The sequence below is a fragment of the Notamacropus eugenii genome, chromosome 2 (genome assembly GCF_028372415.1).
Source record: "Notamacropus eugenii isolate mMacEug1 chromosome 2, mMacEug1.pri_v2, whole genome shotgun sequence".
Lineage (NCBI taxonomy): Eukaryota > Metazoa > Chordata > Mammalia > Diprotodontia > Macropodidae > Notamacropus > Notamacropus eugenii.
The window spans coordinates 105,722,914-105,750,245 of NC_092873.1; the positions used below are offsets into that span (position 1 = coordinate 105,722,914).

The 27,332-nt window shown below is 38.3% G+C and overlaps 1 protein-coding gene and 1 long non-coding RNA gene across 11 annotated transcripts in view; one reads left to right on the top strand and one right to left on the bottom strand.

The window, feature by feature from the left end:
• Nucleotides 1-27,332, top strand: part of BICRAL (BICRA like chromatin remodeling complex associated protein) — a 101,951-nt gene that overhangs the window by 40,192 nt on the left and 34,427 nt on the right. Inside the window, exon 1 of one of the 6 annotated variants that reach the window (XM_072642183.1) lies at nt 24,905-24,939. The exons of 4 other annotated variants lie outside the window; for them this stretch is intronic. The gene's annotated coding sequence lies outside the window, so the exon portion shown is untranslated. Of the gene's footprint in view, nt 1-24,904; nt 24,940-26,484; nt 26,587-27,332 lie in introns of those variants that run through there. One more of the 6 variants, XM_072642180.1, reaches the window with a different exon arrangement.
• On the bottom strand, nt 107-26,353 carry LOC140526180 (uncharacterized). Of its 5 annotated transcripts, XR_011974268.1 has the most exons (4): nt 26,265-26,342; nt 13,843-13,909; nt 6,756-9,806; nt 4,484-4,571 (listed from the first exon to the last, which is right to left on the bottom strand). It is a non-coding gene; the product is annotated as an uncharacterized lncRNA (long non-coding RNA). The 5 variants fall into 5 exon arrangements; XR_011974265.1 differs by lacking the exons at nt 13,843-13,909; nt 26,265-26,342 and having other exon boundaries at nt 107-4,571; nt 6,756-6,872; nt 9,702-11,282; XR_011974269.1 differs by lacking the exon at nt 13,843-13,909 and having other exon boundaries at nt 6,756-6,872; nt 26,265-26,353.

The window sequence follows — 27,332 nt, forward strand, 5'->3', positions numbered from 1 at the left end:
TGAAAATATACTCAATAGGAAAGTATATGTAGAATCTATACAGAATTGTATGCAGTCGTGGGGAGGGAGGGAGGTAGTGGGGGGTGGGTGGGGAGGGATAAAATCGCAAGTGTATGGCAGTGATTGTTAAACATTAAAAAATTAAAAAAAAAAAAAGAAATACATATTAATTTAAAAAACTAAGCATAAACTTTAAAAAAAAAAAAAAGACCACCAGAGAGTATTGGTTAGACTTCTTTGATTTAGGAAGACCTTCAGGTCCTGCTCCTGACAGGAACTACCTGACTTTGTGACCAAGAACAAATCACTTAGAGACAGCTGGTGGCTCAGAGAATGGAGCACTGGGCTTGAAGTCAGGAAGACCTTAGTTCAAATTCAGTCACAGATACTTAACTACCTGAGTGATCCTGGATAAGTCATTTAACCTGTTTGCCTCAGTTTCTTCAAATGTAAAAATGGAAATAATAATAGCACTGACCTCAAGGGGTTTTTGTGAGGATCAAACGAGATAATTTTTGTAAAAAATATTTAACGAGGCTTTATATAAATACCTCTTCCCTTCCTTTCTTATTTCCCCCACACTTCACTTAATTTCTGAGTACCGTAGGCAATTCTCTAAAACTAGTTGAATTATCCTGCTCTATGATGAAAGAAACATCAGGTTTCTTTTTCTTTTCTAATTCAGTTTTTAATGAATTATTTTGTTTTGGGATTCTGAAGGTTTTCCTAATAATGTGTTAGGCTAAGTTTTTCAGATTCATTTTGTGATTTTGAAAATGTGATTCACTTAAATGTCTTTGATGTCCAAAAGCCATGGAATTCCTTTTTTAATTTTGTTCTCTAAATATTTTGGTGATATCACTTCAATACCTAAAAGATATATTTGAAACCAGACAATCTAATTAGAATATTGAAAGGATAAAAAGAGAAGTAATATGGGAAGTATCGAAGTCTTCTTAAATGCTAGCTGCTATTATATTATCTAATTTCATTATCTTAAGCTTTTTCTCCAAATAAAATTCTGTTTTTTTAAGTCATCCATGTCTTAGTGGGATGATATTTGTTGGAAACTCCCCTCAAAAAAAAAACCTCAACAAAAAAACCCTTTGTAAATAAATGTGTTCCCTCCTGCTGATACCTCCTGAGCTCTTTTTGATTTTAGCCCCAGAGCTTGGGAAGCTCCAGTTGACCACTGCTTTGGAGAAATACAAACTGTCCAGAGTGAAGGCCTGAGCAGTAGGATGCCCAGTGACCAAGCACTATCACCATGTAATTTCACACCCCCAGCTACCCATTAAGCCAGTGTACAGGAGGGAAAAGGTGACATTTTCCAAGTCTATAGATTGCTTCTATGCCAGACTCTAGTCACTAAATCGTGCAGAGCACAGTTTGATAGCCAGTCAGTCAGCAAGCGTTTACTAAGTGCCGTCTATATGCCTGCTGCTTCTTGGCACTGGATATACAGATACAAAGAGTCAAACAATCCCACCCAGGGAGCTTTCACTCTAACTGGTGATGATGCCGGTTAAAGGAGAAAATTGACCCAAATTACTAATCTGTTCCTAATATTCAATCCAAGAAAAAATATAATTGTGTGCCTATTATGTGCTTAGGGATTGGGACCACAAAAATACCCCAGAGATGCTTGTTCTCAAGAAAATGATAATCTGTGGGAGAGGGGGCAGGACTAGTACAAATAACTGCTATAAAGAGTGAAGTAACTACCTGGAGTAGGTCCTGGTAAAGCAGTGCTCCAAAGTTTCAAAGCCTGAGATTACTTTTCACCTAATGGAAGGTGGCTTTGGTCAGAGAAGGCTTCATTAAGGAGGTAAAATTTGACTTGAACTTTGTATAGAACATCAGAAGGATGGTATTCAAAATAATATATTTTACTTTTTCTGTGTAGAAATACTTTGTTAGTGTTAACTTAATTCTTAATTTTATAACCATAGCTTGTAAAGATAGTTTTTCTTCTTTGTGGAGCTGTATCTCTATGTTCCCTAATAAAAATACAATTTAATATGGAAAATATTTTCAGAAATCACATTCTATTTCAAAAATTACAAAATTTTAAAAGCTGTTTCACCTTGTCTCCTTAACGTGCTAATAGGAAGTGGTTTTAGAAATCACTCTAGAGGAAATATACATTCTTCTTCTTCCTTGCCTAGTCTTTTGCAATGGAAATTTTTTTTCCAGGACCAAATTATTTTGATGACTATTGTTGTATTTAATATATAGTTTGATATTTAGAAGTGTTATTCCTCTTCATTTTTACATTTTTTTTCATTATTTCCTTGACATTCTTTAGTTTTGGTTCCTCCAGGTGAAATACTTTCTCTAGTTCTGTAAAAGCATCCTATTGATAGGTTCATTGGTATGGCACAGTCTGTCTGAGGATTTGCTGTTCCTCTAGTTATTTAACATCTTTATTACTTTAAGGAACATTTTGCAACTGTATCTAAACAGATAAGTATGCTTTAGTAGAGTGACTTCCAGATATCCTATGCATTTTGTATTTATTTTAGATGGGACTCCCCTTTCTATTACAGCCTTCCAGATTTTGTTATTGCTATATAGGAAATGGGGCAGGGGAGAAGGAAAGGGCAGTTTTTTTGTAACCCACAACTTTATTTGTTATCAGTTGTCTCAGTTTCTTTGCTGATTCTCTAGGATTTAACTATGTAACCTCCCAGCACACAGAGATGATTTTGTCTTGGCTCCTCTTTGGGCTTCAAATTGCTTTTTCTTGTCTTATTGCTAGCATTAGCATTTCTATGTCAAATAACAACAGGGAAACAGTGTTTCCTTGTTTTACTATTGTTTTTATTGGAGATGCTCTTGTTTCCCCATTGCATATAATACCAGCTTTTGGTTTTAGAATACTTTTTACAGTGTTAGAAAATTTCTCTATGCCTATAAACCTGTAAATATAAATATCCTAGGAAAGAGCTACATATCTGACAATATTTGCCAGGAAATCAAGAGAACAGTCTGGTAGAAATTATGTTTGAACCAGTGTGTTACACATTTGTCACAATAAATTCAAAATAGATATATGACTTGAATATATTAATTATCAGGCCACATATAATTAAAAGAGAAGTAGAGCTTCCAAAGCCATGAGTAAGAGATGAATTTTTAACCAAACAAGGATTAGAGATGTTTACAAAAGATAAAAGAGATAATTTTGATTACATGAAATTGAAAAGGCTTTTGCATGAACAAAATTAATACAGCCAAAATAAGAAAGGAAGTGATTAACTGGGGGGAAAAATCTTCATGTCAGATATGTAACCAATTCACAGAACTATGACATTGCCTAGCAGATAAGTGGTTAATGACTCTCAACAGTGCTTGAAAGAATTGCAAGTTATAGCAACCATAGAAAAAGTCTATTCCAAATCACTAGTAGTATGAGGAATACTTATCAGTACAATCCTGAGATTTCACCTCACACTCTACAATTTAGCAAAGGTCACAAAAGATGGGAATAGTAGACACTGGAGGTTTTGTGAAAAGGCAGGCACACTAAAGACTTATTGGTGGAACTATAATTTGGTCTAGTCATTCTTGAAAGTAATTTGGAATTATTTGAAGTAACTAAAATATCCATAGTCTTTGACCCAGAGATTCCTACTCTTAGGCATACACCTCCCAAGGATGTCAGTGACAAAAATAAATACCCACCACAATCTTTATAGTAATACTTTTTATGCTAGTAAAGAATTGGAACAAATTTGCCAATTGGGAGATACCTAAAGAAATTATGCTATATGAATGTAACACAATATCATTGTGTTGTAAGAAAACAGTGAGTATGAAGAACACAGAGAAGCACGAAAAGACTTATATGAACTGGTACAAAGTGAAGTAAGCAGAACCAGCAAAATAGCATACACATTGTTGTGACTACAACAATGTACAAAAACAAATCAACCAAAACTGAAAGCTGAAATTGTAATGATACTTCCACAACTCTGAGACCCTTGCCATCTCATACCTGGTCTATTGCAATAGCCAACTGGTAGGATTACCTGCCACAAATCTCTCCCCAATCCAGCCTATTCTCCATCTAGCCACCAAAGTGATTTTCCTAAAGTACAAATCCAACCATGACAACCCCTACTTAATAATAGGGATTATTATGGTCCTCTATCACCTGCAGGACCAAATACAAAAAGTTCTTTTTGGCATTCAAAGTCCTTTATAATTTAGCCCTCTCCCACTTTTCCAGTCTTCTTACTTCCCAAGGTGTACTCTTTGATCCAGTTACACTGTCCCCCAAGCTGTTCCATGAACAAGATGTTCCATCTCTCAGCTTCAGGCCTTTCCTTTGGCTGTCCCTCTTGCCTGGAATGCTCATCTCTGCCTCCTGGCTTCCCAGGTTCCAGAAAGATATGCCTCATGAATACAGCATGGTATAGTGGGAAAAGTACTGAATGAAGAGTTCCTAAAGACTTGGCTCCAATCCCACTTCCAGCATATCAGCTGTGGACCCATAGGCAGGATACTCAACCTCTTTGAACCTGTTTCTTCATCTGTCAAATGACAATAATTCCTGTAGTGCCTGTCTGTTGTGAGAATCAAACAAAATTATGCATATAAATTAATGATGCATGTGGTTTGCATGTCTTAAATTGCTATAAAAATATCAGCTTTTTATAATTGAAATACATCTCCTGTCATGTGGGAGACTTTTCATGTATAAAAGAGGTCATTATTTTGGCAGTTTGGTGGCCTGTTGGATAGGGTGCTGGACTTAGGAGTCAGGAATGCCTGGAATGTCCTGCCTCAAATTCTAGCTGTTTGACCCTCTGGAATCACGTCACCTCAGTTTCCTTATTTGTAACATAAGGATGATAACACTTATTTCCCAAGGTTGTTATGGGAGTCAGAGGGGATAATATATGTAAAATTCTTTGCAAACCTTGTAGCACTATGTAACTATTAGCTTATTGTTACTACTAATACTATTATGACTTGAAAAATTTAGTAACTATGTTGTGTTGAACTTTTAAATTGAAACATCAGTTTATGAACTGGTACAAAGTGAAGTAAGCAGAACCAGCAAAGTAGCATACACAGTGACTACAACAATGCAAAAACAAAAACAATGTGATTTCAGTGTAAAATCTTAAATGAACGATTTCTTTTCTTTCTTTGCTTTGCACTTAATAGCATTTTATTTTTTCCAATTAAAGATTTTTTGAAAGTTTTCAACACTCATTTTGTAAAATTTTGAGTTCCAGATTTTTCTCTTTCCTTCCCCCTCCACAAGACAACAATCTGATATGTTTAACATAATTGTACATATATAACCTGTATCTCTTCAATTAGTCATGTTGTGAAAGGAAAATCAGAACAAAAGAGAAAAACCATGAGAAAGAAAAAACAAGCAAAAGTGAAAATAGTATGCCTCCATCTGCATTCAGACTCCATGCTTCTTTCTCTGGATGTGGATAGCATTCTCCATCCTGAGTCTTTTGGAATTGTCTTAGATCATTGTATTGTTGAGAAGAGCTAAGTCTGTCATAGTGGATCATTACACAGTGTTGCTGTTATTGTGTCAAGTTCTCCTGGTTCTGCTCACTTCACTCAGTAAATCTTTCCATTTTTTTCTGAAATCTGCCTGCTCATCATATCTTACAGAACAATAGTATTATTCCATTACATTCATATGCCACAGTTTGTTCAGCTGTTCCCCAATTGATAGGCATCCCCCCAATTTCCAATTTTTTGCCAGCACAAAAAGAGCTGCTTTAAATATTTTTTTATACATGTAGGTCCTTTTCCTTTTTTTATAATCTCATTGAGATACAGACCTAGTAGTGGAATTGCTAGATCAATGACTTTTGGGCATAGATCCAAATTGTTTTCCAAAATATTTGAATCAGTTCACAATTCCAGCAACAATGCATTGGTGTTCCAGTTTTCCCACATCTTCTCCAACATTTATCATTTTCCTTTTCTGTAATATTAGCCAACTTGATAGGTATGGAGTGGTACCTCAGTTGTTTTAATTTGCATTTCTCTAATCAATAGTGATTTAGAGCATTTTTTCATGTGACTAGTTTTAATGTCTTTATCTGAAAACTGCCTATTCATATCTTAAATGGACAATTTCAAAGCAAGGAAATGTCAGTGTTATAGCAATAGAAATTTATTCAACAGACATTATCCTACTTTACTCAAATGAATTGTTTGCTTAATGATGAGAGAGTTAACAAAGACAGATTAGACATGATCCCTGCCTTTAAGTTATCTGTGGTCTAATAATGAACCAAATTATCAATGCACTATTAGTAAAATGATAACAGCACTTTCACAGAAAAAGTACTTTACTTATTTAGAGTGTGAGGAAGAATGCAAGGACATCATGGTATCCAGAAACTGTATTGTAGCATGCTCCAACTAGAGAGGCATGGTAAAGCCTGAATGTGGTACAAAGGTTAGCTTGCATCTGGAAGGGCTGACAAGTAGTGTGAATAATGAGAAGCATTCACGTTATTGGATTCATACTCTTTGAAATATATTCATATATATATAATGTTTATTGGTTACAGCCCAATAGAAATATGCAGCAAAAATTTGAATAATGCAATCACTTCACAGGATTCTTTACTCACGCTATTGAGAACCTAACTGCATGTCAGTAGTATTATTGAATGAAAGTTCCAGTATATCTCTTCTCTTATAAATAGCAAAGAAATGACAATAGAAACTGTCCAATTCCCCTCCCCAAATTAGAGACTTACACACATGTCCTCGAGTAAAGCTGTGGAATTGTGCTCAAAGTTATTTCAGTCCTCCTCATTTTTAGCACATATGATTGTCACTCAGAATTTATGGTCTTTAGTGAAAATGACACTAAACTGAATTTAAAGAGAAGGAAATAAATTTAAAATTAGTGAATAATTAGTGAAAAAGCACAGTACTTTATAATTTAAGTTGTTGGGGTTATTTCCGAGAAACTATTAATTAAACAGGTTTGAAAAAATATATAAATAGTTTGTACTGGGATATTTTGTTTTGTTTTGAAATTTAGGCTCCTTCTATACTATACTAAATATCCAGCAGGACACTGAAAAATTATGCTAATCATATGAATATATTGTCAGTCCTACATGTATTATGTTATATAGATTTGAAATCTGAGTGTACTTTTTACTTTGCAGTCAGATTTATGAAATCCAATCTTTTGTACATTAACAAAGAGAAATATTTCCAAATGACTGTGCTATTTTGTGCTATTTTACCTTTACACTTTGGTGATAATAGAGGTGGTAGAGGTAGTAGGTGGGACATTTCATTCTTGTTGGTGGCTTTCCATGTTGGTGGTGATGGTAGGGTGTGTGTGTGTGTGTGTGTGTGTGTGTGTGTGTGTGTGTGTGTGTGTGTGTGTGTGTGTGTATTGCTGTATATGAAACTTGGGGATAAGTAATTTTCTTTCTCTTTTTTCACATAGAGAATTCTTTGGTGACTGTAGCCTATGGTAATTGTGGTATGGCTTTCCCAGTATTGCTGAAATTGACAGCTTGTCACCACCAAAGCTAATTAACTGCAGGGTGGTATGTCAGAATAACAGATGACTTTTGAATTTCACTTTTGTATGACTTTTCAGGATAGTATTTCAATTTATATATATTTTAGCATAATTAGATTTCCCAGTATATGTCAATACAGGCATATTACAGGTTTTTCAACTACCCTGAACTCTAACTTTTAACTTTTTTTAATGTAGTTGAACATGATTTATAACCATGGTTATGAATGACATTTAATTAGACATATAATTTTTGAAAAAGTCTTAGGATAAGACTTTATGCTCCCCTTCCCCTTTTTGGATAGACGGAAAAATGGTTAACTGAACACTTCCAAATGTTCCCTAGAAATGGATTAAAAGTCTTGCTAGGTATAATAAGATTACTTATTTTGTGTTCTTTAAAAAAGCTTTTTTTTCTTTCATGTGTTTTCTGCTTGATATCTTCCAATTGTTTCATTTACCTGAGAAACTAAAGTTGTTAGCAAAACCCAGGAGAAACTTCTCATGCAGTTTTATGTTCATTTTGAATTTCATGTTTTTCTTTAGTTTTAAACTTAAAAATAAAGCATTATAGTCTCTCCATTTGGCAAACATTGTTTTCCTCTGATCATCCTTCTTCTAAAATTATTCCTATTCAAATTTAAAATGAGTTCTTACCTCGGAAGCATCTTCATTAATTATATCAAGTGGAATTTCAGTTGATATTAGTCATTGATTTTAAAGAAACTTATTTTTCTTGAAGTTTATAATAAAATCAGAACATTTTGCAAATTCTTCGAGAGAAATTAAAAGCAAAGTTATTTGGAAATTGAGACGTTAACCCATATCAAATGATGCCAGTGAAAGTGTACAACAGAAGAGAAAATTATGTTTATAAGTTGTCATTATTTTTCATGATATACCTTTCCCTAAGTAGCCAAGGACACAAGGACAAAATCATACAAATCCTTTGCTGTTAGGGAACAAGGAAGCTATTGCAAAACTTGAGAGGACGGAGAGAAGTGGTGAGGTTAGGGGATTTTGTAGGACTTAGGTTTGTTATTGTTCTTAATAAGACTTGATTAGAAAGTACTGGGCTTTACCGAATTATGTGAAGGGTGTTGGCTAACCATATTGTTGACATCATTATTACTTGACTTAAAATGTAAAACAATCTATATTACATTAGGAATATAGGACCTAACTGTCAGGTTGACCTCCATTTCATTGTGCAAGATAGATTTTCTTTTCTAAATGATAGATTTCGGAAAGTGCTGCTTAGTATTCAGAATATTTGGTTTTGGTTGCAATATGAATGCAATAATATAAAGTACAGAGAAAATGTGTGGTCACTTAGGTTTCCCCCCCACCCTCAACCTCCATATTGTTAATGTTACTGATTAGAAGAAAATACTAATTTGCCTTAGTTAAGATGTTACAGGTATTTTGGTATAGCGCCTGTAACATTGGCAGTGCCATCTTTACTGCAAGTTTATGTTTATTAGGAGTTAATAGTATTTTTTTAAATCTTTAAAGAGGAATAAACATTGTTTTTGTAGAAAAAGTAATTCCATGGTACTCTAGTTTTATATAGTTTTTAGTACAGGGACATAAGAGTTATTGAATAAATTTAGATTAATGTAACTAGAGAATATTATTGAACAATTGGCTATTTTCCATGGCTTGCTTTTGCATAAATATTATATGGTGGATAATGTACTTAAACCATTTATCAGTTGGAAAATGACTCTTATAATAAATCAGTTCTTTATAAATCTTAGAAATTTTACCTTTATCAGAGAAATTTCCTGCAAAGATTTCTTCCTACTTCCTTTTTAACTTTAGCCTTATTAGATTTGTTTGTCCAAAACTTTTTCAATTTTATGCAATCAAAATTATCCATTTTGTCCCTTGTGATTCTCTCTTTTCCTTGTTTAGTCATGAACTTTATCCTATACATAAATATGATCATTATTTTTTTTCTTGTTACTCCTTATTTATGATGTGACCTTTATTTATTCTTAGAGGTAGCTACATAGCAGAATGTATAGAGTCCTCAAGACCTGAGCTGAAATACGACCTCAGATATTTACTAGCTGTGTGACTCTGTCCAAGTCAGTTAACCTCTGCCTCAGGCAGGGTTCTATCTCTGTAAAATAGGGATAATAATAATACTTACCTCCCAGGATTGTTGTGAGGATCATATTAGATAATATTTATAAAGCACTTAGTACAGGTCCTGGCACATAGTAGGACTTTAATAAATTGCTTGTTTCCTTCCTTCCTTTATAGAGAAATATGAATATGTGAAATATGAGTTAATATTATGCCCTTTTAGCATAGGAAAACTTTTTTTCATTCCAAAAAAGCTTTGACTGTCATTATCAACCTAATTGGGCATTCATTTGATCAGTGTCTATATATTAAGCAATTAATACTGTGCCATCGTGTGCTAACCTTGGGGATATAAAGAATGGTAAAAACAATTCTTTCCCTCAAGGAGCTTACATTCTAATGGGAAAGAAAACATGTAAATAATTACGTTCACGTAAGGTGTATACCAAATAGATGGAAGGTAATCTCAGGGTAGGGAAAGCACCCAGTTACCAACTGGGAAAAACAGGAAAGGCTTTCTGTTGAAGGTCACAGTTGAGCTGAATCTTGAAGAAGCCCAGGGCTTCTAAGAGTCAGAGATGGGGGAGAGCCAGTGTAAAGGAAGGGAGATAGATGGGAGTGTGGTATGCCAGGAATGGCATGAAGGACAGAGGAAGAGAGAGGAAATTGACAGTTTATAGAGTGCCTACTTTGTGACAGGCACAACTGCCAATATAACTAGATAATAGAGTACATGAAAGGGTATAAAGTGTAAGAAGACTAGAAGGATAGGAGGGAGCCAGGGTATGAAGAGCTTTAAATGCTAAACATAGGGCAGCAAGATGGCGTAGTGAATGGGGCACAAAGACCTGAGCTCAAAGGTGACCTCAGGCACTAGCCATGTGACCCTGGGCAAGTCACTTAACCCTGTTTCCATCAATTTCCTCATTTGTAAAATGAGCTAGAGAAGGAAATGGCAAACAGTATCTTTTCCAAGAAAATCCCACATGGGATCATGAAGAGTCGGAGATGACTAAACAACAAACAAATGATAACTGTAGGATTGTATTTTTTTCCTAGAAGCAATAGGGAGCCATTAGAATTGATTGTATAAAGAAGTAACGTAAGTCAGAACAAGCTTTAGAAAAACCATTTTGGCATCTGAGTGGAGTGGGGAGAGACTTAAGGCAGAGGGACCTCCTGATTGAGTTTAGTGTTGTGTTAGGCCAAGTTCCCTCTCTAACAATGAGAGCTCTCTATATTAGGCCTGATACTTTTGTTACTTGCCTATTGTCGTAAGCAATATAGTTGTTTTTTAAAGAAGCATTTATTTATTCCCTCATTTGTTCATGTGTTCGTTTATTTAGGTGAGGTGATTGGGGTTAAGAATCTGTCAGAAGATAATCACAGTATCAGGAGACTTATGTGAAAACCAGGTTACAAGAGAAATGAATGTGAATGTGAAACCCAAAGGGTTCCCTGTCTTTACAAAAGTATGCATTTTTATAACAATAGGACAGAGGGAGGAGGGGATACCAGCAAGGGGCATGACATGGGAGGAGGGAACAGTGCAGCAAAGGTGGGAAAAAAAGACAGGACCACTCCCCATGGGGAGGAGCAAGGTAATGGCAAAAGCCAAATTTTTTTCCCTTGAGAACTGCTAGACTATGAAGCTGGGAGGATCTGCTTATCTGCAGAGGACCCCAGCTGCACAAGCATTTTCCCAGCCTGGCACACACTGACTGGTGCCTCTCTTGCTTCCCAAGAAGTCTAGCTTGGGATGCAACAACAGATTTTGTCAGCTTAGGGGGAGCTTTGTCTTTGACACATCCAGGGTCTCCTGCATGCCCTGGATCTGGTGCTTCTGGAAAATATGGCAACTCAAAAAGACAAGTTCAGGGGACCCCTCAACAGCCCTTAACAGGTCAAGCAGCTAGTAAGTATCTGAGGTCAAATTTGAACTCATGCCCCCCTGACTCCAGGAGCTCTATCTACTTTGCCACCTAACTGCCCCCCTCTAAGCAATATAGTTTAAAAGATAATGGCATAGAGCAAGTAAGTGTAGGAGAAAGAAAGGGGGGTAATGAAATGAGTGGAGCAGAGCAGGAGAAACCTTTAACTTCAGATCTTGAAGAGAATTCTAGAGCTTTATATTCTTTTAAAGACATATTGACAGTAATATAAGTCCTGGAATGAAGGATATCTGTAACTTCCTTTTTGGTATACAGTTCTTTAGTTCAGGAATTGTTGTAATTTTTAATTTGAGTCAGTCTATGAGGAATACCAGCACATTATTTGTCTATAATTAGACTTGGGATAGGATGCTAATGGCCACTAACAATAGCACTTAGACATCTCCCTTTCCTAACTAGAAGAAAGTGACTCCATCAAAGGTAGCTTTGAGGCTACTGGGCTCCACACTCTACAGAGGGAGAAGAGTTCAAACGAAGGCTTCATGACAACTTGTTGAGTATGTAATAGAACATCACAGTGTCAGATAGAAATGGATTCCTGTGGGCTGCATACTGACTTAGCCGTGAATTAACATTACATTCTATTGTACTTGTATTTATTTTGTTAAACATTTCCCAATCATATTTTAATCTGGTTTAGGCCACACTCAGGAGTTTGCTGACCAGGGATTGGGGTCACTGTTGTGGATGGTGAGGCCTCAATCTCCAAGTGTCCACAATTTGTCTTAGACCATCTGACATCTTATCCCACCCCCTCATTCTACATGTATTACAATACTAATGGACCAGTACTTATGTAGAGATTTTCTTATAGTAACTAGCCAACTGATTTAGATGTAAGGATCACCTTGTCTGCTTATACTAGTTATAAACTTGCACACATTCACTCTGAGTTACTTCTTTATAGTGAGCTAAATAGTGAGATAAATCTTCTTTCACATATTTGCTGTTGGGGAAATAAAACTTCGCAAACACAGTTTAGAATGATCTGATGCCCTTCAAACAGTATATATTACTTCGTAGATGAACATAGAAAGAAGTATTACTGTAAAACTTTCTTTTAAAAGAGCCCCAAAAGATAGCTTCTAAAAAGAAAGCATCCGTAACGATGAGTAAGAATAGGATGAGAAAGGCTGGCACACCCTCCAGGGGGACCATGTGTAAAAACTGGTCATTTTTGAGCCACTTAAAACTAGACATCTTTTCATACTCTTCCCTTTTAGTTCTGCCATGCTTCTCGCCTCCACTCTAACTTGATCATCCACAGTTTTTAAAAGGGTAGACAGCCCTACTTTTCTTAAAAACGTCCCATGCTGCATTTTGACCTTTTTGTATCATAATTTCACATAGCTGTCAACCATTTTATGTGAACTTCCAACTGCAACTTATATGCACTTTACGTTGTTCTTAAAGTACTTGAACATGAATATAACACAGTCACAATGGAAATATTACCTAGCATTTGTAAAGAGTTTTGTAATTTTATAAAACACTTATTCACAAACAACTCCATGAGTTAGAAAAGTCTTTTCAAGCCTACTGCACTCTGAAGCTCAGACACCATGGGGCCCCTGCCCCCTGCCTAAAGGCTCTCTTCTGAACCCCACTGGCTTCAGAGTGACTATCCATAGTAACTGTTGCTGTTTCCCTCCCAACTTGATGTCTCTCTTTTCTTTGCCTCATTAAAGGGGCCATGCCTTGGCTACTTTTAAATAGGCCTATTCAATGAAAGGGTGTTACCTCACCCTAAGTGAGTACCTGCATAGACCTTGGCCTAAAGGGCCCGAGGTCTCCCAGTGCATCCTGGGTCATCTCTAGTCATCCTGAGCAATATCAGGTCACTGGATTCAGATGACTCTGGAGGAGAAGTGAGGCTGGTGACTGCATAGCCCTCCCTCACTCAGAACAAAGTCAAGTGCAAGTCATGTCATCATTTCTCTGATGGCATGGTCTTCTTTGGCAACAAAGGATGAACACAACAACAAGTAAGGAAACTAGGCATAAAAAACCAAAATTACCTTAGGTCACAAAGGCAGCATCAACACCAGAATTAAACGTCATTTGTCTTACTATATTCTCATGTCCTATTTTTGGCTATCCAGGGTATTCTCTTGCTCTTAAGAACAATGTATTTTTAGTTTGAAGATCTAATTATATATACAAAATTTAGGGAAAGCACTCTTTAAAACTGTTTCTTGATTTGTTAGTACTTCATCATGTGAACTTGGGCAAATCATCTAACCTCCCTCGTACCTTAATTATGTCATCTGTAAAAATTCAGATTTCTCTGTCTTCTCTACGTCATAGAGATGTCTTGAGGCTAAAAGAATAAAATTTATGTAAAAGACTTTGTGTTCTTAGGAGCAATGTTATTATACAAATCCAAAGTATTGATAATTGTACTTTATTAATAACTTGAAAATGAATTACAAATGTTCATATTTTAAGTCAGATCCCTTTAGTTCATTAGGAGTGAGAGCTGCTCTAAGACCTGTAGTCCCTACCTACCATGGCATATAGAGTTTTGGAGAAACAAAGAAGATTATTGAACTGGTAGATGAGGAGGTGTTAGTGATAAGACTCCACCTGTGATTTCAGTAATATAGGAAAATCCTCAGATGAGGAATCTTGTACAGACTCTTCCTGCAACTTATAGCCTTAAATGACTTGAACAGGGTCACTATGGCCAATGTACATACATATATACATCTCAGAAATGGCACTCTATTTCAAGACTTCCTGGCTCTCAGACCAACTCCCTATTCATTATACCATTTTACAAGTAAGGAATAGTTTGCCTAGATTGTGGCAAGACTTTTGATGAAATATGGCCTAGATTGTGGCAAGACTTTTGATACAATATGTCATACTCTTTTTGTGAAGAAGACAGAGAGATGTGACATCCATGATGCCATAATTAGATAGATTCAAGACTGTTTGGATGACTAAATTCAAAGAGAAGTTATTAATGGTTCAACGTCAACATGGCAAGAAGTCTTCTGTGGAGTACCCCCAGGGATCTGTTCTTGGGCCTGTGCTATTTAACATTTTTGTCACTCATTTGGGTAGAGGTATAAATGCATGCACATCTAGTTTGCAGGTGGCATTACACTTGGAGATATGATAGCTAGCTGGTTGGCAGACAGGATCAGGAGCCAAAAGAATCTCAATAAACTGGAGCATTGGGCTGAATCTAATAAGAAGAAATTCAGCAGGAATGAGTATAAAGCCTCAAGAACTAGGGTTCAAAAAGATCAGCTTCAAGTATAAAATAGGGAAGGGCAGGGTTAGGTGGGTAGTCTGTTGTGGCAGCTGATCTTGGGCTTCAGTGAGAGAGCCTTGGCTTCCAGGAATAAGGAGATGATTGACGCTATACTCTACCCTTCAGACCTTGTCTGGAGATTTGTGTTCATTTCTGTCCAAAGGACAAGAAAGATGATGAAGGACCTTGAGATCATGTTATAGGAAGCTCAGGTTAAGGAACTAGAAATGCTTAGCTCAGAGAAAAGAAGTCTCATCAGGGAGATCATAGCTATTGTAAAGTACCTGTGAAGGAGACATTTGACTTGTTCCACTTGGCCCTAAAGAGAAGAATCAGGAGCAGTGGGATGGGAGTTTCAGAGACGTCTGATATTAAGAAAAACTTCCTGGCAGTTGGAGCTGTGAGTTCAACTGCCCTCAAGAGGTAATAGGTTCATTTTTTTGGAAGGCTTGAACAGCAGCTGGCCGGTTGCCAAATATGTCATAGTGAGAGATTCCTTTGGGACATGAGTTGAATTGGATGGCCATTAGAGTCCCTTCTGACTTTCAGAATGCTGGGACTTTGTGAAGAAGTTAAAACAGCGTGGATTTCCTCTGGGACTTTTTACTTTGAGTTTGGAGCTAAGGGGTAATCCCTGAGCTATTATCTATATTAAACTCAGATTTCCCCATGGCCTGGATCTCCCCCTCAGCTTGGAGCCAGTCTGGAGATAGATCAGAAAGAATGGTAAGAAGAAAAGCAGCATGGAGACATTCATGCCATAACCTGTCAGTCATCTGTTCATATTTCAGCTATGTATGTATGCAAACACTGTTACTTCTCCTTGCCCCACAGGAGTTCACGTTCTGTTATTGGGAACAAATACTGTAACATTACCACCCCCTTACAAAATATTAAACCACAAGTATCGAGCTGTCAAAGCTTAAAAGTGAGACTTTTGGAACACAGTACATAGATTGATTCAAAACTGTTTTGCTAATGGTGAGATTGGGATTTAGAGCAGGCCACTTTGGACTTTTGTAGTTTATCAATTGTTGACAGAAAGGCTGTTTCCTTTAATATTTATAGTATAGAACTAACATTGACCTTTGTATTTGCCCTCGGTTTGTTGCCTCTCAGTCCTGACTTTCTTGACTTTGCTATAGTCCTTGTGGGAGAAGCAGTGTGGTGAAAAAGACTGTGGGCCTTAGGGTCATAATGGCCTAGGTTCAAGTAGTTCAAGACCTGTACAAGCTTTGTGACCAAGAACAAATTTATTTAGCCTCTGGATAGCTCTGCAAAGATGGTGAGTTGCAGAGTATTTGCATGGGTCCAAGAAAGCTTCTACCCTGTGGGTTCTCTACCCTGCCAAAATGATGAATTCAGAGCAAAAAAGATATTGTAGATTTTTTTGGCATTTCTATCTCTAGTTTGCATTTCTTCATATAAGTCTTCCCATATTCCCATATTACTCTGAATTCTTCATGTTCATCTTTTCTTATGGTATGTAACGTTTTTAAAATAACTGGTTATTTCATTATGAATCTATTATTGCCAGAACTCTTCAGGTGAAGGGGAGATGATTGTTGGTGAAGGTGTAGATAAAATTTTTGTTTAGCTATAGGTCAGCCTATTGGAGGGGTGGGGAACTTGTGACCGCAAGGCCCTCTAAGTCCTCAGGTGCACCTTTTGACTGAATCCAAATTTTGCTGAACAAATTCCTTTATTAAGGGGACTTGTTCTGTGAAGTTTAGATTCCATCAAAGGACCACATTTGAGAACCTAGAGGGCCACATATGGCCTCCAGGCTGCAGGTTCGCCACCCCTGGCCTCATTATTAGCCTCTAATTATGTTTCTGATTCTGATTCATTATTCTAGAAGTTTGACATTTGTGTATTGGGGAGGGAGAGAAAAATGTGTTTCAGTAGATTTCTTTTAGTTTCTGTGACTTGAATGGGTAATTAAAGATTTATCTAAAGATCATTTAGTCATTCAGCAAATATGTACCTATTATTGTAATGTCCTGGTTTAGGTCATGAGGGACATACAAAGTTAAATGAGACATTATTACCTCCATAGAGCTTAGAAAGAACTAATCAGTATTTATTTAATCTCTATTACATGCCAGATACCATGCTAGGTGGTAGGAATAAAAAGGCAAAAGGAAATAGTCTTACCCTCAAGGGACGTATAGTCTATTCAGAGGTACAGTGGTTCACAGGTAAGTAAATATAGACTATATGAAAATTATATTAGAAGCAGCTTGGTGGTGCAGTGAATAGAGTGCTAGACCCCTCACTTTCAAATATGGCCTTGGAGACTTAGTAGCCCTGTGGCCCTGGGCAAGCCACTTAATCGCTATTTGCCTCAGTTTATTCAGCTGTAAAATGGGGATACTAATAACACTTCCTTCCCCCACACCTTGTTCAGGTGAGGATTAAACGAGATAATATAATAATTTGTAAGGCACTTTGGAAACCTTAATGCTCCATGTAAAATGTTAGCCAACATTGTTATTACATTAAAGACAGAATGATTGAAGGCATCACTTTAACAAATACTAAGGGTCTCCTGAAAACTGTGGCTCTTGAGTTGATCCTGGTAAAGAACCAGGTGTGGTGTTCTGGGAGGAGCTTGTGCAGAGGCCTAGGGGTGAGTGACACAAGAAGTGCTGACTTCAGAAAGTAGCAGGAGGGTCATTTGGTCAAGGACGAGCAAACCTCATGAGGAGGAGCAGCCTTCAAGGCCTAGCTATATTCAGATAATCCCAGTCTGCACAGCTGTGTGACTGCCTCCAGCTGTGTTCAGCAGGACTCAAGAAAAAGGCAGTAATACAAAATCAGGAGTCTAGAAAGAGATGACGAGTGATTGGGCAATAGGCAAAACCTTTAAGGAACTGGTTAACAAGAGTCAAGATTTGGAATAGAGGAAAATGAAGGCAGAGCAGGAGTAGTAATAGGCTAGGAAATCAGAGAAGGAGCAGAGTACTGTGGAGGAGGACAGGGAGAGATGGGCTTCATAGGCAGCTGTGAACAGATGCAGGAATTTCCTACTTTTGGATCATTCGGGTAGAACAATTGTAGGTGAAAATGAGGCTAAGGATATGACTGTACCTCTGTGTAGCTGAGGTGGAATCCAGGTGCAGATCATAGGAATTGAGGGAGGAGCTAGATCCCTGGACTTGGCACCTTAAGCCCATGGCCCTCATCCTCACTCCATCGTTTTCTGACTTGCCAGCAGTGACCCTCTTTCCACAGCTTGCCCTGGACTCACCCTCCCTCCACTTTTCTGACTAAAACACCTTCCCTGACCACAGCCTCCCTGTTGATTTTGTCTCTGCTTTTGGAATAAGTTCCCTGAGGGTGTAGATCGCCATGTCTATGCATTTGTATCCCTCGCACTCAGCACAGGGTTGATGCAGTTTGGGATACTTTCCATACCTTCTTTGTTCTTTGAGGAGATGGATCAACTGGGAAGCACGGGTATTGGAGGTGATAGCAGCATATAAACCAAAGTCCTCAGTTGTAAGGATAAGGTAGAACCAGGGACTGAATTTCTTGAGAAAAGAGGGAGCATGCCCAGGGAAGAGGTGTAGCTTTTGTTGGATCTAGATTTGTATGTAGGTTGTATGTACGGGGTTGAAGCTGTTCTTGTTCATCCCTTGTACTCACGAGGGTGATGACTTGCATAAATTTGATGTAAATAACGCAGAGATGCACAAGGTTGTCAGCTTCATTCTCTCCTCCTGAGTCATCAAAGTCTGAGGAGGGGGCACTAAATGAAGCATGCTTACTCCTCTTCCTCCACTTCACACAATGTCTGGGATCCTGAGACCATTAGTACATCCGATACCGGAGAGTGTGGCCAAGAATGCAGTATTTTCAGTCTGCAAGTTGATGGAGGCAATGTGAGAAGAAAAGGTCTAACACCAAGTGCAGTTTAAGCCTTCAGTCTGTATTTAGCAATGTAAAGGAGAAGGCTAGAGTTGGGTAGTAACCCCAGAAGAATAAGGATGACATGGATGGACATAAGGAAGTTGGAAGGGGTGACTAAAGAAGGAGCTTTGATGTAGACAGTGCAGCTCAGAATCACTGGGATTCTTAGTTCTAACACATGGCAGTAAGTTATCATATCCTTCCTAGTAGCAATAGTAACACTGATTTGATTTTTATTTTCTGAACAAGTCAGTGAAACAGGGTAGTAGGAAGGGTATGATTACTTGGGAGGGTAGCAGGCCAGTGTTTTTGTCTTTCTTTATCTCCTCAGACCTCAGTGTAGTACCCACCAGCACATAGCTTGCTAAATCAATGAGCATTTATTAAGCACTTAATGTATACTGGGGCTATGCTAAAGGCTGGACATAAAAAGAAAGACCACAGCAGTATTCGCCCTGAAGGAGCTTACATTCTAATGAGGAGACCGTATATGTAAATCAGAGCCTACTAGATAAAAACAGTAATTGGAAGGTAACATTAAGAGGGTTTTGCTCTAGAAGCTGTGAGGGGACCAAGAAAAGCAGTGCTTAAACTGAGTCTCGAAAGAAGCCAGGGATTCTAAAAGTCAGAGGCTGAGATGCAGAGCCTTCCAGGCCTAGGTATCAGGCAGCAGAAAGGCATAGAGTGGGAGATAGAGAGTAGTGTAGAAGCAGCAGCAAATAGGGCAAGATGGCTAGGTCATGGAGTGCATGCCGAGAGTGAAATCTGAGGTTACAAAAGGAGGAAAGGGCCAAGTTGTGAAAAGCTTTAAATACCAAACACAGGTATTTATATTTGATCCTGGAAGTAATAGTGAAACACTAGACATTTTTTTTAGCAGAGGAGTGACATGCTCAGACCTTTGATTTTAGGAAAATTACTTTGGTAGATGAGTATAGAGTGAGGTGAGACTGATGGCAGGGAGACCAGTTAGGTTATTCCAATAGTCCAAGTGAAATATTGAGGTACATGAGTGTGAGATGTTATTAGAGAAAGAAATGACAGGATTTGGTCACTGATGGGATACGTGGGTTGAGCAAAAGAGAGGAGTCAAGGATAACTCTGAGGTCACAAACCTGGGTCACTGGGAGGATGGTGGTCATAAGGAAGTTCAAAAGAGAAGAGGCTTCAGAAAAATACTGAGTTCTGTTTTGGATATGTTGAATTTGAGATGCCTTTAGGACATCCATTGGAAATGTCCAACAAGTGATGGATGATACAGGATTGGAGCCCAGGAGACAAACTAAGGCTGAATAAAAAGACCTGGGAATCTTCTGCATAGAGGGGATAATTGAACCCATGGGAGCTGATGAACTCATCTATTGAGGCATAATGGAGAGAAAAGAAAAGAGTCCAGGACAGAGTACCGACAGGGTACCCACAGTTAGTGAGTAGGACATGGATGAAGACTTAATAAAAGAAACAGAAAGGAGCTGTTAGATAGATAGAAAAAGCCTAGAAAACCCTAAGAGAATATTCACATCTCTGCCTTGACTATGTCCTTTTGTTCTGGTGGGATGACAGGCTAGTTTTACCAGATTGAGATGAGATTTTATTTAGCCTTACCCCACAACCTGGGCAATTCTGCCCCAAAGAGAATCCCAGAATAGAGTAGATCAATTCCTAGAGGTAGATATCCCTATCCCGATGCCTTCAAACACTATTATCCTTATTTAAAATATGAAATAACTAGGGACCTGAGCTAGGTGATATGACTCGCCTGAAGTCAAACAGTTGGTAGCAGAGCAGGCCCTAGAAAGCTTTTTTTTTACATACTTAAATTTACATAGAATGTCAGTTGTTCTAATTCTGTTTCTTCTTCAAAGCATAACATACATACCATCCCCATGAAAAGTATATCTAGGTTTACCCATTAGTCAATCAACAAGTTAAACTTCTACTAAATGCCAAGCACTGGGGATACAAAGACAACCATGACTTACATCCTATATATCTATACAAAACATGTGCAAGATAAATAGGTGATTTTAGAGGGGAGGCACAAGTAGCTGGGGCTATAGGGAAGAGCTTCCCGTGCACCTACAGGGGTGGGGTCAGGTATCTGAGCTGTGAAGGAGACAAGAGATCTAAGAGGCAGGAGATGTGGAGGGAGTGCTCTGCAAGTAAGGGGGCAGCCAACACTGAGCCACAGGAATGGGCTGCAGACTGCAAAGCAGATTTAAAGGATAGCATCTTCCTATGCTGATCTAAAATCTTGAGTTATATTCTTAACGATAGTGACTGCAACATTTTTCTGGAACTTGCTATAAAATTCTTTATATCCTTTTTTTTTTTTACCCTCCCAACCCTGTGGAAGCTAGTGCATTAAGGTTTATGTGTGTGTGTGTGTGTGTGTGTGTGTGTTTGTGTGTATGTGTGTGTGTGGGCACTAGGCCTGGACTTAGGAAGACCCGAGTTCAAATGCAGACTCACATGCTTACTAGTCACTTAACCCTGTTTGCCTCTATTTCTTCATATGTAAAATGAACTGAGGAAGGAAATGGCGAACCACTCCAATACCTTTGCCAAAGAAAACCCCAAATGAGGTCGGTCACAAAGAGTTGGACACGACTAATTGACTAAACAACAAAATATGTATGTGTCCGTATATACTATACACATATGTACATATACATATATACATACACACACACACGTTTTACAGATGAGAAAACAGACTCAGCGAAGTTGTCACTAAATCAAGGTTACCTGTAGCATTAAGAGGCTAAGCCAAGATTTATCCTATGACTCCATTTAGTATTTTTCCTATTATATATTTGAAACCCAACTAACACAAGTCATTTTAAATTGAGTTAAGCCATCCATATACCACATTCTTCAATTTTTTTTTAAAAGTGGTCTCCTAGAATCTCGGGTACAACCTATTTTGACAATCATATCTTTAAGAAATAGAGACAAAGTCTCCTGAAAGGAAGAATTCAGTCTTCTTCCAAGTAGAGATACAAGTGGAGATGACAGGCCACTTTTTAGTTATTTTATGTACTACACTCACTACTGGCAGATTAATCTTCCTCGTGCAGAGCTCTTAGTCCATCACTCATCTCATGATGCTGCAGTACGTATCCCCATTGCCTGCTGAATAAAATCCCTGTTTTAAAAACTGGAGTTCTAGGCCCCCCACAGTTTGGCTCCAGTCTCCCATCATAGCTTTTGGGTTTTAATAATCTCACGTTACTTTACCTCAGGTACCCTAAGCTTCAGTCAAGTAGTACAGCTAACTCACTGTACACCAAACGATGCTTTTCAGTTTCCATCGCTTCACTCAGGTTGTTTCCTTCCCCTTTCCACCCTCTCTGCAGCTATTAATAGCCTTGCTATCCTCTTCAAATACTAACTCTACTTATTGAAAAGCCGTCTGTGATCCCCTGAAACTGGAAATCTTTCATTGTACTTTGTATCCTTGTGCACTTAATCTAATTTGTATTATTTTATCCGTGTACATTCTTTATCAACACTAATAAGTTGTAAGATCCTTGAGAGGAGTACCTGCCGTTGTGTTAGCACTCTGCTAGATGTTGAGGATATGTAAACAAAAATTAAACAGCATTCTCAGGATGCTTACATTCACCTTGTGATCTCAGCTCCCGTGGTTTCAGTTGTTATCCCTATACAGATGACTCTAAGATTTACTTAACCATTCCTAACTTCTCTCCAAACCTTCCTTCTCACATATCCAACTGCCTAGTACCTGTCTCAGAATACTTATCTCGTAAATATTTTGCACCCAGCAAGTCCCAAAATGAACTCTTTCTCTTCCTCCCAAACCTATGAGTCCTAATTTCTATATTACTGTCTAGAGCAGGGCTTCTTAAACTTTTTCCACTTGTGACCCCTTCAGTTGGCATAATGCCATTGTCCTTTTTATCATCCAAGCCCCTAGCCAGGGTGTCATTCTTGACTCCTCACCGTATCACCCCCACATTCAATTAGTTGTCAAGCCTTGTCCATTTTACTTCCGTAACATCTCTTGTATATGTCCCCTTCTCTACTCTGACACTGATACAGGTCCTCATCCTCTCATGCTTTGACTATTGCAATAGCCTGCTGGTTGGTCTCCTTGCCTCCAGTCTCTCCCTACTTCATTCACCCTATCCTCCACTCAGTTGTCAAACTGATCTTCCTGTAAAGCACAAGTCTATGTCAGCTTCCTAGTCAATAAACTCCAGTAGCTGTCTATAGCTTATTTGAATAGTTTATATGTTGTTTTCACATTAGACTATGAACTTTTTGAGAACAAGGATTATTTTCTTATCTTTCTTTGTAAGCCCAGCATGCAGCACAGTGCCTGGCAACTTAGCAGGCACTTAAAAAGTACTTTTTCGACTTGATTTGATTTGGGGCAGGCCTTCATTACCTCATTTCTGGACTATTCCAGTAGCTAATTGGTTTTCCTGCCTCGTGTCTCTCCCCGTCCAAAGTGATCTTCCTGAAGCACACATATCACTTATCTATTTAATAAAACTCCAGTGGTTCCCTATTACCTCTAGGATCAAATATAAAAACTGTTTGATTTTGGAGTTTTTCTTCTTCCTATCTGTCTACTTTTCTTATGCTTTACTCTCCTCCATTTACCCTATGATCCATTGACACTGGCCTGGACATCACACACTCCATTCCACCCCTAAGCTCTTACCTTTTCTCTAGCTGTCCTTCATGCCTTGAATCCTCTGCCTTCTCACTTCTTCCTTCTGGCTTCCCTGCCTTCAGGCCTTAGCTCAAATGCAGTTTCTGCAGAAGGCCTCTCCTAGTCCCCCAACTACTAGAGCCTTCTTTCTGAGATGACCTCCCTTTTTCACAGTATATATCTAACTTATATGGACCTAATTGTTTCCATGTTATCTCCCCAAATAGACGTTGAGCTCCTTGAGAGCTGGGACTGTGTTTTTGCTTTTCTTTGATCCTTAGCACTTAGCACAGGGCCAGACACATGATAAATGCTAAATAAATGCATATTGACTGCCTGAAGTCCCTCCAAGCTGAAAAGGTTTCACTGCAGACCTAGTGGTAGAACCGCCCTCTGAGGATCAGCCTAAGTTTGAAGCAGCAGATTCAGCAAATATCTATTCAGCTGCCTCCCAGGTGCCTGGCACTGTGCTGTTCTCAGGGGATACAAACACTAAAACAACACAGCCCCTGTCCTCCAGGAACTTCCATTCTATTTGCCACAAATCAATGACAACCGTAGCATTAAGATCATTTGGTTAGGCAGAGGAAGCTCTCTCACTAATGAATTCACATGTCCATGAAGTGTTGAGGCAAATAGAGCTAACATAAAATGGTGGAATTCAGAGCTGGCAGGAACTTGAGAGGATATCTAGTCCAGTCCCCCTTATTTCCAGGTGCAGAAACTGGGGCCACTTAGGTGAAGTGACTTTCCAGTATGAACTCTATTTCCCACCTCTTGAAAGAATCTCACTTTTCACTTTTGTTTCTTGAGGTGAAGAGTCTTGGGTTTTCCTCTTCACTGTGAATCATTGACCAGTGTGCTTAGGGTTCAGAAACATGGGTCAGACCCTTACATATTCAGAAACATTTAGTGTAGCTCCTTTTTTGACCACAAACAATTAGAAATGGATCAGGGAACCATCATATGAGGAATGGCTGAATTATGGTATATACATGTGATAGAATACTATTGTCCTGTAAGAAATGATTGAAGGGACCAAAGACAGCTGGGAAAACTTGTACAAACTGATGCAGAGTGAACAGTTTATACAGTGTAAATACAAAGTGAACAATATTAGATAACTTTGAAAGGATTAGAAACTCTAATCAATGTAATGTCTAATGATTATTGCAGAGAACTCATGATAAAAACATGTCATCCACTTCCTGGAGTCAAAGTGAAGATTATAAGACATACATTTTTTTTGAACATGGTCAATGCAGGAATTTGTTTTGCTTAATTATAAATGTTTGTAATGAGTCAAAATACAATTTCCAAGGTTGACTATTTTAGGAATCTTTAAGTAGTGAGGAAGAATGTGCTGTTCATTTAGAGCTGCTCCAAAGATCAAGAATGGGTATGGCCCTTTAAAAATGGAATTCTAGGTGTGCTATTGAGTATAAAGGCATTCTATCCATTTGAGAGTAAGAGAAGGCAGATATATCTGGTAGGTCTCTGAAACCTTTGGAGGATGAATACCAGAGTTCCTTGAAATTTACAAGGAATAGTCTTTCACGTCAGATTTTGACCATCATTGTTTATTTGGAGTGACATGTAGGGAAGGAGGAAGGGAAGAGAATGACTTTTAGTTCCATCTGATATGAATATGTTTGCTCTTCTATCATGCCATCTGGGAGTATATCCAGCTGGCTACTTTGTCTAGGAAGTACGAAAAGCTCTTTGTACCTAACAGGTCTTTTCCCAGAAGCTGGGAAGTCTTTTCCATTTTGAAAAGGCACTTAATGGAGACTCTTCGGAAGAGGATGGCATTTATTCCCCAGTTGACTTGAAGTTGGGTCATTTGGCCTTTAAGGCATTCTCACTACTTGGGCTTAACTTGATAGGGATAAGAAGTGAGTGGGGCAAAGGGAGGATGTGGATTTTACAAAACTGTTTTGGAATAGTCTGTAGTAGTGTAATTTTTCTTAAGAAATTTGCAAATTTGCTGGTTGGGCAAAAATTAGACATTAAACACAGAGAAATCCAGTTTAGAGGATCATAAGGTTTAGAGCTTAGTGGGACCTTAAAAGTTATGTTTAACCCCTTCATTTTACAGATAAAGAAATGGGCTTGAAAAAGTTAAATGACTTCACTTAAGATCAAATAGTTAATAATAAGTAGTAGAGCCAGAAAATTGAGACCAAGTCTTCTGACTCTATTTCCATTTCTCTTTCCTGCTATACTGGCCTGTCACTTAAATTCTTAGAAGTAATAGAGGGACACTATGAGATAGGATCATGCCTTATATGCTAACTGAGCTATGTCAGAATTATTTTTCTCTTCTTGTGTCTGCCTGTGATGGGGTGGGAGGCATGACTTATCAAATGGTATGTCCAAACCTGTATAATCTCCAATGTGCATATCTTTAAAATGGGGTCCGATTAGCAGGATTCTAAGGTAGGCCCCACTCAAAAATATTTCTGGATATATGGGAAATTGACTCAGAAATACCTCTGCCTAATAGTTGAAGTCACCAGAGTTTTTTTTTCCTTTTCCCATCCTTGCCCTTCAGAATCTGTCATGTACATCACCATAAAGGGGGCAGTTGCATGTCTGAACCCTGTAAACAGTCTCTGCCTTAGCCTTCCTGCTCAGGGTCTCTACTCCTAATAGCAGGTGTTCCTTTTTCATGATTTGCCCTCCCTCTCTCCAGCCTCTTTGCTGTATGCCTGGAGAGAAGCCCAAGCTCACATTCCCAGCCCTAGGATCCCTCAGTAGCAGAATTAACTACCTTACCTAAGGGCAGAAAGGAGCCCCTAGAGAGATACTTACCCCCTAGAGGGCTGTCCTTATGCAGGAATGAGCAGTGACTTCTGTGCCTCTTCTCTACTGGACAGAATTGACATGAGGAGTTAGAAAGGAAGTTTAGCTGATGGGAAATTTTGTTTATTTTTAAGGAAAAAGCCCATTCTGAATCAATTCTCTCTTCTGCCTTGGGACACCTCCTCAGCATTTCACTCCTGCCCAACTGCCATTCACAACTGCCCTTTCCAACTGCCACAGAACCCTTGCCTCTGATATTCTGTGATGTAAATTATTCCATGCACTGCTTGAAATGGTACAGAGCACTGTTGTCACATGTGCGAGTGTTAGTGTAAGTTTACAGGACCTAAGACTGGGGAGGGGAGGGCTTGGGTGGGATTTTGAACTTAAACAGTTTTCATCATTTTGACTAAAGCACCAACATTTGATCATATAGTCTTGTCAGGTGACTTTTTAGCTTATGCTTTAAATATTTAGGGGAGATGGTGGTGAGTATCTTGCCAGAGTTTTTTTTCCCCACGCATTAACACATACCCAGTATCAGGACTTATGTCCCAGAGCATGGATTGGATGGAATTGAAGGCTTGGCAACACTATTGTGGGGGACAGATGATCAAAATGTGGGACCAAGCTTCCTGTAGCTGCTCCGGGTTTGGGGATATCTATGGTCTTTTTCCCTCGCTCTTTGAAATCTCTCCAAATGTGGTGAGGATGAGCTATTATTTTCTGTTTTCCCTAAGAAAATAAGGAAAAGGGTCACTATTCAGCATGTGCAAGAATTCCCTGACCCAAGATGAAAGGGGCTCTATGCATCAATAAGACTTTTCTAAAATGAAAGTTTAGAAATTGTTTTCTGTCAGGGCTCCTTGTAAGAAAGTTTACAGTTTAGTCTTAGCAGCCTCTGAGGTTAGAGTTCGTCCTTTGACTCCTCTGTCTTCACCAGGGGATGAACCATCTCCAACTGTCTTTCATTTATCTTAAGACTTTTATTATTGTATGTGACTTGATTATTGATTTAACAATATTTATTCTTAAGTAATAAGAACAATCTAAATAAAACTTTTTCTATAATAGAAA